At 36.3% G+C, this 12,212-nt stretch overlaps 1 protein-coding gene across 3 annotated transcripts in view; it reads right to left on the reverse strand.

Annotated features, from left to right (window-relative positions):
• LOC116179315 (transducin beta-like protein 2) overlaps positions 1 to 12,212 on the reverse strand; it is a 124,198-nt gene that overhangs the window by 43,733 nt on the left and 68,253 nt on the right. The window contains exon 1 of one of the 3 annotated variants that reach the window (XM_031499081.1): positions 9,938 to 10,109. The exons of 1 other annotated variant lie outside the window; for it this stretch is intronic. The gene's annotated coding sequence lies outside the window, so the exon portion shown is untranslated. Of the gene's footprint in view, positions 1 to 2,587; positions 2,710 to 9,937; positions 10,110 to 12,212 lie in introns of those variants that run through there. One more of the 3 variants, XM_031499083.1, reaches the window with a different exon arrangement.

A 12,212-nucleotide genomic window follows, 5' to 3' on the forward strand; every position in this document is an offset into this window, starting at 1 on the left:
GTAGGCTCATTAGGCCTTCCTTTGGTTAAATAAATCTCGACTTTTAAAAAAACTTTTACATCCTGTATCTAGAAAACGAAGCAAATTTCGTACTTTGGGCTGGTAAATACTTAGGCCCTTAAAATTCCTGCACTCAATTATGAATCACCCTGTATAGTGAGCAGCAAAAATATGGAACACGTTGTTGCGAAAGTTGTTGGGTTTAATGCTCGCACACGTTATTATCATTTTTCTTGCGCATTTTTTGCACTAAAGAGAAAACATACAGAGTGTCAAAAAGTAGACTTTGATACCATTTTTTTATGGAACAATATTTTTTAAAATATGTTAGCATACCAGAATCTTTAAATTCAGAGCATTCTGAGAAAATCGGAATGTTTAGCACCATTTTGGCCTAAATATGAGAAATTCGGACCTCATTTTTGACCCTCCTATCGTGATCCTTGACCCCAGGCCCAGACCCTTGAACTAATGTAAAAATCGGGCATTTTAGACGGAGAATACGCCAGGGTGGTTCCAAATCTGCGATATTGGACGCCATCTTTAATATTTTCGGTCCATTTTCAGACAGGCAGAATCGGATTCAGCGGAATGGAAATAGTGGAAAACCAATTGTAACTCAATTGCAACTCCTGAAACCGAGCGTAGATCCGATTCCAAAGGTGGTACTAAGTTCGCGGGGTCTGCTAGCATTTTATATGACATTGACATTTACTATCGGATCAACTAATTTTTGAGTGAACGTATGAACTTCAAAAATCAAAGGAGTCATTCATTATATGAGACTTACGGCCAGTTGCACAAAAAAATCCAGGATCATTGTTTAATCCGGTATTAAGACATTTGATTGGCTTTATACTGCAGTATGCAGCAAATCAAATGTCATAATTCTTGACAATTCTATTTGTATTCAAAACAGTACCGTTTCCTTTAAGGGTGTTTGCATTTTTATCAGTTAAATAATAAGATAATCCGGCCATTTGTTTAACCGGTTTGAAAAATAAAAAATTATAAAAATCTCGCGTGAGATCGAAGGGACTTCAACGCATTTTTTTGTGACAGATCAGTGCTTTATTAGCCAGTATTGACTCCACCATCAATAATATCTTGTGGAAGACTACCACATTCACTTTGTCGGTACCCGCTTCCGACTTCCCGTGCACCCGCAATTAAAGTTTGATGTTTTGACTGCACCATTAATAAGATCTTATCGGGGACTACCACATCTCTCTACCTGCAAAAATGCGCTAAAAATAAATTAAATTGTATGCCTCATATGTGGACCCAGGTAGTAAAAAAAAGTATGATTTCGTTGGTCAGTGACGCACAATAAACCTCAGTTTCTATTGGCTATTTCTTAATGATCGCGAACTAAGAAATTAAGGAAGCGTTAAGTTTAGTTAGAAGAAGTAGCCACTTCCATAATTTCGTACAACCTCTGTAACGGTAGCTCTAAATTTGGATCTAATTTTTTTTTTGAAATTTTTGTGGTAAAGGTTTCGGAGATTTGGTAGTGGAATTGTACGCGAGCATTCGGTGGAATTGAAGATTATCCTTTTTGCATCCTTTAATTTCTATAGAGTATTGTTTTCCTAATGTATTCCTGATGTCTGGAGACGAGATGTCGTGGATTTAAGTTGGGTTATTCGATTACAACTGCGAATTCGGCATGAAGTCGTTTCAGAATCGTCGAAATTGCAACGTAGTAAGCTGGTCGTATCTGGGAATGATTTAGTACCAATAGCTTTTATTTCATTCATAGGGCGGGAATTAAGCAAACGCATTAACGATTAAGGATGGCCGTCTGCGTTAATAAGAAACCATTTTAGTGTTAGTGTTGGGGAAAATTTTTGAAAATTTGTGTATAAACACGTAGCGACACCAGTGCGTGATCGTGAAATTAAAAATAGCCTTCCAAGCGTAGGACTGGGAAAACGTACCACTAAATTTGTATGATCATTTATAATTTATTATACAAACATTGATTAAGCTGCATACAAAAAAATCAGCTGGTTATGATCTCGTTACTTCGAGTTTACAATATTTGCGGTCATTTTCGGAGATGCATTTTTTGACATTGTTAATTGGCAGAATTTCTACTTTTTTATCATCGACAGAAATTCTATTTGAAGGTTAGATTGACTGGACTAAGTATAACTGTTTTGGTACATAGTGGAGCTTTCTGAGCTCACTGAGAAAAACACTTGAAGTACAAACACGTAACTTTACGACCAATTTCTTTACGTTTTCTGCTTAATTTTTATACGTTAAAAACAATCTATTGTTTTTCTCCCTATCATTTTGTCTATTTTTGTTATCGCGTGCTTGTTATCTTCATTTTCAATTGTTTAAATTTGTTTATGGAAAAAACTGTAGAGTAGACAAACCGAAAACAAACCCATCGAAAACTGAGATTTTCGCCGTGACTAGCGAAAAATCCAAAAAACACGTAATTGATTAATCAAGGATTCGGTACGAGTATATAATCTAAACATTTTTATGCATGATTAACTGAAAAAAAGTGCAACAAACAAAATTATTGAAATCAAATGAGGTCAATGCTAATTACGATCAGTTTCATACTAACCTGGTTACGAGAAAATTTTGAGCAACCGTGCAAAACTAATTCGCCGTTTTTATAACCTCATCTGCATCGAATCCTTGCCTCGCTCGCCACCCACCCACCAGCCGTAATTTTTATTCAATTGTGTCCGCGTCCTTTAATTAACATAAACTGGAAGTGCATGGAAGGTTTCGAATCTATAAATAAATGATAAGGCGTACGTGTCGCCGTGGAAATAATTGATTTCCGCATAACCTCTGCCTTTGTTGTTAATAAAAACCGAAAAATATCATTACCGAATAGAAAACGTGACGATTATATAAAATGGCACTAACCCACATTATCTAATAAACTGATGCGATTGTTTTTGCTTGCGGACTATAAAAATGGGGAAATGTCTCATTGTTGTTAACAAATAGCGGTAAAGTGCGAGTAATCATTTCCCTAATCTCTCTTTTGGACGTTACCTACACGAAATGTGTCACGCTTCTGCGATTTTTAATTTCCAAGATAATTTTATAACAATCAAATTCCCATTTAAAGATTATGAATAATCGGCCGACATTAGTCATCGTTTATACTAGACCGTGACGAAATATAATCTCATTAGTGGAATAATTAAACAATCCGTATAGGTATGCAGCACGGCTTAACGATTATATTATCGGCTTACACATTCGATATCTAAATTGGAAAAAAAACAGACAACCAGTCCTCATGTTTAATAAACATTTAGAAATTGTTTAAATTGAAACGTGTCTGTTACATTAATTAAATATTAGATAACATTATTTATCTTAAGCCTGCACTGAATAGAATTTAACGTGGTATTCAAGGGCACAATAAATTGCATAACTATTTACAAATTTCGCTTTGTACCTACAATAAATGAAAAGGAAGTAACGTGTACGAAAAAGTGCTGTATTATAGGCACGGTAGAGCCGCACCTTCATGGCTAAGTATCCAAGCAACCATTATAACATAACGAAAAGATTATCGTGCGTTTTGACGATGATTAATTTTTTAACTAGATCAGACGTGTAGATTTAGTCCCTTATTTATGAAATTTCAAATTGTGCATTTCTAAATCGAACCCCAGCATGAAGTTCCAGAGTTGTTGACAAATTATGTAAATCATAAAGAATCGATTTTGAAAATATGGGGGAGGGGGGGGGGCCACTAACTACACGCGACTCCCCATTGCATTACATTAAAAGTGAACTTTTTTTTGTACTGAACAGGTTTTCAATAGTTCTAAACTTTCTGATAAGTCAATAAAATAGGTCAGTACTCCAAAATATGGTTAAGAAAAGGAATTCTCGCACAATTAGGGCGTTGTGCGTGAGTACACCATCCTGTAGAAACCAACAGTTTCCAATTTTCGTTTTTTGTTGTGTACTCAATACAGTACTTTTTTGCGGGCCTTATAAAGCAATAACAAATTTCTCAAAACGAAACATTGTATTGAAAACTTCTTGACCGGTATCACGGTTAAGCCATACAAATTTTTCAAAAGTGGAGGGGGGGCAACTTGAGATGTTTACTTTTTCCTATAATCTTTCCATACGAAATTGTACTCCTAGGTATGCGGTAAAATGCGCCGTAAAACGATATCTTTGCTATTCTTATTTTTTTTTGGTTATCCTTAAATATTTTTGGGAGGGACGAAGTCAACGAAACCCCCCATAACGCATAATGTTATCATCACACTTTAAAGAAAACCACAAAATACCAATTACTTTCGAATATATGCCAGAAAAACCGAAATTTGCGCCGATTTCGCTTTTATTTTTTTTTTAAACCAACAGTTTCCAACTGCTATTTTTGTGTGTGCCATATATAGTATTCGTGATAAGAAAAATAAAGTTGATAATGATTTCTTCAAATCGTATCTGTGCAAACATAACAAAAAAAATTAACATACCAGCGCAAAACCGAGTTAAAATTGCACAATTAGAACATAACTTCACCGCATACCCATATACAGGCTGATTCAAATTCGAGGGCTACCATGGGGCTCTCGCAAGAGATAGATAGGTTGCGTATTTTGATGCCTAACAAAATGCAGTGTTGAAACTTAAAAAATTTCGACCACTTTCGGAGATATCCGGAAAACATCGAAATTTTGCAAAATCGTTTTTATTTTTACTGAAGTTATTTAAAAAGATATTTCGAAATAAATAACACATTATTATGGCCACTTTATTCCCTATACAAGATGCTACTTTCAAATCCGACGATTCGTCTCCCTTTGACCATAATCAACTTTGTTTTTTCTTATGGAAGTAATTTTTACTTTTTGTGTCATTTGCTGGAGAATTCAACAAGTCAAAGAGAGTTCAAAAATATAAACATCACAATTTTTTTAATTATTAACATATTTTCTTTTTTGCCTAGAAAACTTTGTCTTAGATAGTGTACGTACTGTAGCTTCTTGCGTTTTTAGGAATTAATAGCGCTATTTATGATTAAAAGATAGTGATGTTTACATTTTTGAAATCAGAAGAAAATTTCTCCATCAAATTACAAAAAAAGTAAAAATTACTTCCAAAACAAAGTTGATGTTGGATGACTGGAGACGAAACATCAAACTTAAAATGTAAAAGTAGCATCTCGTAGAGGGACAAAAGTGGTCATATTAATGTATCATTTATTTCGAAATATCTTTTTAAATAACTTCAGTAAAAAATAAAAACGATTTTGCAAAGTTTCGGCTATTTCCGGATAGCTCCGAAAGTAGTCGGAATTTTTTTAGTTTTAAAACTGCATTTTGTTAAGCATCAAAATACGCAACTTTGCCAAATTTAAACTACCTACCTATGTCTTACAGTTCCCGAAATCCCCATGGTGGCCCTCGAATTTGAATCACCCTGTATAGTTATATAGGTACTAAATAGGGTTCACAAAAACTATAATACGACAAATATTTATGTTAACGGTGCATTTGAGCGCATGATGAAACTGTAGTGCAAAAACCATGTTAAAAAACGTAACTTTTGAAAAAGTGAAGTTAGCCCCCCCCCACTTAAAAAAAATGTATGGCTTAACGGTGATGGCGCTAGCTTTAATTCAAGTGGCGTAATTGAGCGCATAACCAGATGCACGATTGGCACAGATACCGGTAGCAAAATGCGTTATGGGGGGTTACGTTTACTTGGCCCCTCCCAAATATATTTAAGGATAACCAAAAAATAAGAATGGTGCAAAGATATCTTTTCACGGCTCATTTTAGCGCATACCTAGGAGTGCAATTTCGTATGGAAAGATGATATAAAAAAGTTACTTTTAAAATCGTTAAGTTGCCCCCTCTCCCACTTTTTGAAAATTTGTCATGGCTTAACCGTGATGACGTTAGGTTTAATTCAAGTGGCGCAATTGAGCGCATAACCAAATCTATCAGGTGGCCTAGGTACCAGCGACAAAATACGTACGGGGGGGGGGGGGTATACTTGGCCCCTTCCAAATACATTTTTGGATTAAAAAAATTATAATGGAGCAAGAGTTAATACCGATGGCGCATGTGAGCGCGTAACGAACGCATTCATTTATAATAATACGACTATCAAATCTCTAGGGGGGGGGGAGGGGGCATGTTAAGGGACCCCCTTACATTCTATGGTTTCGGAGATCCCCATGATAGCCTTATTGTGGACATATTGCGTTATCCTAACAATATTTTTTCACATAATTTAATGATTTCGCTCCTCTATTAGGCTCTATAGTTAAAAAGAAAAAATAATTTCCACATACCTATTTAAAGAAGGTACATTGTTGCAATATGATAATACCATTATCAAACATTACAAATATAATAATAAACTATATGTAGTAAGTGAACAAGGGTTATCAAATTATGACGTTAAGGATATTATTAGTTTTTTGGTGAAAATGAAAATGAAAATGGCGAAATAGTTGTCTCACACCCTCCACAACTAGTCGACCCCATTGTAATAATAAACCTCCAGAAGTACCTACGTGCAACCAGTACGATGCGCCCGTTTATCCCTCCTGATTACTGAACCGGTCCGGGCTCTACAGTCCTTGAGCTTGCTGAAAACAGAATTCCAAAATTCGCTTTCTTTCTTGATTTATTGCGCGAAAGGGCAGACGGACGCACAAACACAACTAAAATTTTGAAATAAGTCGATATAGACGTATACTACTGACACATCCGGACACACGATTTTTGAGCGTGGGATTTCACAATTTCCTATAGGGAAACCATTGCCCGATTGCAGAGTACATTTAGGGGCGTTTGCACAACTAGTAAACGTGCCAACTTATAGAGGGTTTCGCCAAATTTGGAACCCCTAGTTTACGGTAGGTACACTAATTGCCAATTTATCAACGTGTCGATTTACCGTTCTCCGAGTGGGCATAATTGAATCAACCGAAAAAGAACGTTAGGCTCAGGCCAAAGGTGGTATCTAGCGGATGATGCCGCAATAGTTCTCAAGGTCAAGTTAAGTAATCATAACATTATGGTCATTTGCATACTTTATGAAACGATAAAAGATATCGTTAACAATTATTTATTATGCAACTAAATTCACTGTCGTAGCCAAATTTAGCGCACACGCCCACGATTTTGACTGACCGGTTTCGGCCGCATTTCAAAAGGAAGATACCCAAGTTGGAGAGTCATCTCCGCTCATGATTCCATTGTAGGGCTGTCACGTGACAACGCAAAGAAATCACGTTGCCGAATGAGTAAATATAAATAGTCAAATACGCAATTAAAATAGAGATAAAATGGTGTCGATATTCTATACGCAATGGAAATGTGGAAAATTTACGTCAATGGGATCACTGCACTGATAAATGATGAGTGCCAAGATCTTAACACGCAAGTTGTTGAGAGTTAATTTTTCCTTTCGTGAAGTTGTCCGTCCGTCTGTGTGACGGTTTGAAATCGCAACACTCAAGCCATGTGTTTTGCATTAGGCGTGCTCATAGTAGACGAAAAGAAAAAATCTTGTCTGCGGAGATTCTCAAACTTTCTTGTTTCAAAACATTTTTAACATCAGATGTTGCGAATACACTTTTAAGGGAGTATTTTTTAAATGCAACACCCTGTATATCTTAGCTTTTCCTTTACATTGATGTATCACAGCTTATATTGATTAGATATTTTAGCCTTGAACCAAAAATAAAACCCTTAGTTTTTATTGTTCTTCAATAGTAGGCGAAATAGTAGACCGTGGATTCATGGAGACTTTTATGTTTATTGTCTCCATGGTAACCAAGGCAACCGATACCAATCAATCTTATCCTATCGTATGGGTGGCCCTCCCTAGGTACAGACGTTTTCAGGTAATAAAATATAAATAAAAATGGCTGACGGTCATTGAAAAAATGTGATTCAAAAAGCTTAGGATTTCATTTAGGAATCGAGCTTGAATTTAATTCTTATGGCAATAATTCCATGGCCGCGTTGATGGTGACTATGCGACACAATAAACGAATAAATTTGGTTTCAATCGCAATCAGCCATGGAATTATTCCCATAAGAAATACATTATGAAGTTCAAGGCAAATATTCAAGGTTAATTCCCAAATGAATTAGTAGGTGTTTAGTATCACTCCCAAGTTCCCCTCAAATTTTCCTGATATTCCCATTATATTCCTAGAAAATTCAAGCATTACCGGAGCTCTTCAGCAGGGGCGTAGCTGGGGGGGATACTGGGGCTATAGCCCCCCCCCCCCCGTACATGTCATATTTGTGTACAATTAAACCAATTTTTGCGAAATGGAACTGAATCGTATGTAGGTAGGTGATTTTTTATCACCGCCTTCGACAACGTACGCCCATCAGCCCCTCCCAAACCAAGTTCCTGACTACGCCACTGCTCTTCAGGCAAAGTGCGTATTACGAACTTTACGTAATACGTAATAGTTACGGCAATCTTAGGTTTGTCACAATTTTCCCAGTTGTATACGGTGAGGAAAAAAATCAACAAAATATTACTTCGTTTATTTAAATAGAACACCGCACATGAAGATCACTAGTTGAACCCGCATCTATCTTATTTTAACTACGGTAAAAATGTCAGTTTCCATTGGGACACCCCAGGGGTGCCAGAAGAAAATGCGCTAGGGAGGGGCCCTTACATTTTTGGAATAGAAAATGTTACCAACGTATTTCCTTTTTCGCAGGTCGGTTTTCCCAAAATTTTGATATTTTAAAAATGTACTTCCTCTTAAGACAGCGGCAATTGGTAAAAGACTCAGGCAAAAAACAGGAGAGTCCCGCTCAACCCAGTTTATTTACCAACGGATAGGTATAGAAATTCAAAAAGGCAACGCCGAATGTGTTTTAGGAACTTTCCTTTTTTTAGTAATTCTTTTCATGAAATTTATTATGTTTTAAAACCCCGTTCTTATATGTAATTTGTTCTTGTTCTATTATTTTCATTAAACAATTTGTTCCTTTCAAAAATTTGATAGTAGGTTCATATATGAGCAAATGGAAACGGGCATAAGTGAAGCGCACGTGCGCAAAAGAACCGATAATTTGTGGGCGTTTCGACTATGCCCTCCCAATAAAAATAAATCAAACACGTGCTTTTAATGAAGTGATAGTGAAGACGAATATCAATATAATGCACAAATTCACATATCAGCTGTGAAGTGCACGCAGGCGCAGAACATTCACACTTATGAAGATTTTTCTGAACTGTTGACAATGGACCTTTTAGTAAAAGAAACACGCATGACACAATTCCATGCAACGTTGTAAGAGAGAGTGTTTTGTACTTTATAAGACAGCTATTTATCAACAGTGGAAGTCATATTTTGCAATGCATTGCATATTTAGTAAACATGATTAACCGTTGGAAAGTGAAGAAAGCCCATTTATTAGTCACAGGTGACCGGGCCCAAGGGGGACAATGAAAGAAAAAATAAACAGTTAATTTGTTCGTTTTATATAAAATTCTCGCTCCAATAAAATTCGTGAATATTAATCACGACAGACAATGTTTGCAAATAAACCGGCACCCTCCCGCTTCCGCACAACTGTTAATAATAATAGTAAAAGTTCATTAAACGCCGGCGCGCGAACATATGTCGTACATGATATAATAAACAATAAAAAGGCGACTTTCTTTCGTAAAAAGGCGTCATTTTCGTACGAACCACTCAGTTTTGAAAAAAAAACAAAAGAATTATTATATAAAATACAAAATACGCAACTGCGTGAACTTTCTCCTTTTCCGTTACACAAAGGAATTACGAAATAATAATTCTGAGTGATGTAATTTCTTTAATAATTTTTAATGGGTGTAGGTTAAATATAAAATACGACACTCCCTGTGGATATTTACAGAGTGGAAGTGGCCCCTACCGCGAAAGGTGGAAAGGAAACGAACTTACCTACGACACTGACGTTAGTCTCTTTGTCACTTAAATGCACGCGGAAGTGAGCACTGATGCAGCATGGAACTGCACCGCCACCACGTCACGTCTAACAAAAACAAAACGCGTGTATCAACAAAAAAAGATGCACTCGTTTTCAGGCGGCTACCACTAAGGAACTCATTGTTTTGAAAAAACGCAGGCTAACATAAATATAACGGTGTCCTTGTCGTGGCCATTGAACACTCCGATACAAAAAAAAAGCCGAGAAGAGGGAGTGAATAATGAGGTTATTTTTAGATAACAGCTAACACTATCACTTTACCACTTGATTAGAAATCGCGCGTTCAAAATACAGTTCCTCGAAAAGAAACACGTTCCAAATTGAACCGTGACGTATCGACGATCGGGCGCTAAGTAATTGATTACGCGCGCTAATTATAATTTCACGAAAATCTAATTGGATCACACTATGTAAAAGGTCCATTCATCCGAGCAGTTGGCAATCGTTGGCGAAAACAACATTTTGGGTTAATGACCAAAAACTCCCATGGCCACCCCAGTTTTTCTAGATTCTAGATGCGATAACTGGCGTGATCTATAGCAGACGTTCTTTGTCTATTTAACTATGCGCCACGTGACCATTTTTGGCAATTGAGAAGACACGTCACAATAGATCAGTCGAGAGAAGCTCCGTCAAGTTATTAGTCCATGCAATTAAAAAAAAAAGAGGAATGAACATTTTGTAAATAGTGCTAGGGTTGTGCTGATTCAATTTTGTTTGTGCTGATCTGGAAAATCGGTTTTCCCTGAATTGAAAAGGAACAAATTCCACTAAAACCTACTTCAATAAGTTGTGCTCGATGCATATTGAATTGTGCCGGTCAAATATTCGAAAATAGTCTTACGGCGCACGGTGGTTCCCGCACCCAAGTCTTGGGGGCCAGCTTCAACCCCCTGGTTTTTTTAAGTGACAAACTCCACTACTACATTCACGAGTTGTGCTCGATGTTAATGGGGCTGTGGCGTTAAAATATTCGAAAACAGTTTTACGGGCACGATAGTTCTTCCATTCACATTCAAATTAAAATTGGATCAGCACAATTTGACACAACACTAAAAATTTTCATTACATATTTTTGTAATTCACGGGGGCTAACTTGATGGAGCTGAGGGATTATATAATAATAATAATAATGTTTATTTCCAATGGAACATAGTATAGAACAAAAAGAAAAAAAGTACATTCACATTGGAAAAAGAGGATAAAAGCATCTCCAATATTTCCAAGGTCTCTTCGATGTTTTCACGACCAAAAGGACCTATACTATTTTCAAAATACCCTACTGTTCTAAAATCTTCCGACACTTTTAAAAAATGTCATAAATTTTCCCGAAATGTTTCTAAAACCGCCGTGTCACCAGACGAATAAAATATACAGAGTGGCCCAACGAGAAGTATACAGAGGGCTTTTAGGGTATTAAATTTAGAAATTTCGAAAAATCCTCGAACACGTCAATTTTGTATTCGAGGGGGACAACTTTTGGAATACAAATCACGAACCCAAGTCTTCACCCCTCTACGTAGAGAGCTTAACCCCTAAAATTTTAAATGGAATCCTATGGCAAATGGCACGTTATTTGAAAGCCAATTTAATCGTGATTACTAATCTGCTTTGCTTTTTAAATTCTATTGATTCGTTTCGGAGATATTTGCATTTGAAATGGTTTTTTTCTAAAAAAAAACAAAACAAATGCGATCTAAGTCACCTTGTATTAAAAAAGGTTTAAATTGTGCAAAAAATAACAAATAACTTTAAACACACAACATTTATTTCAATAAATGCTCGAATTGCCTTCCGCCTGCTTCCATGCAATAATAAAGATTTGCTTCAAAACGCTGCCGCACATGTTGCAAGATTTCAGGGGTAATCGCTCGAAATTGTTGAGTTATACCATAGTGTATTCTATTCTTACACTATGGTTATACGTGCTCGCAACCCTTGTAATGTTCCGGGTGGAGTAGCATAAACTTTATTCTTTAAATATCCCCACAAGAAGTAATCTAAATGACTTAAATAAGGAAAAAAAACCATTTCAAATGCGAATATCTCCGAAACGAATCAATAGAATTTAAAAAGCAAAGCAGATTAGTAATCACGATTAAATTGGCTTTCAAATAATGTGCCATTTGCCATAGGATTCTATTTAAAATTTTAGGGTTAAGCTCCCTACGTAGAGGGGTGAAGACTTGGGTTCGTGATTTGTATTCCAAAAGTTGTCCGCCTCGAATA

This window comes from Photinus pyralis, unplaced genomic scaffold, assembly GCF_008802855.1.
Source record: "Photinus pyralis isolate 1611_PpyrPB1 unplaced genomic scaffold, Ppyr1.3 Ppyr1.4_LG8, whole genome shotgun sequence".
Lineage (NCBI taxonomy): Eukaryota > Metazoa > Arthropoda > Insecta > Coleoptera > Lampyridae > Photinus > Photinus pyralis.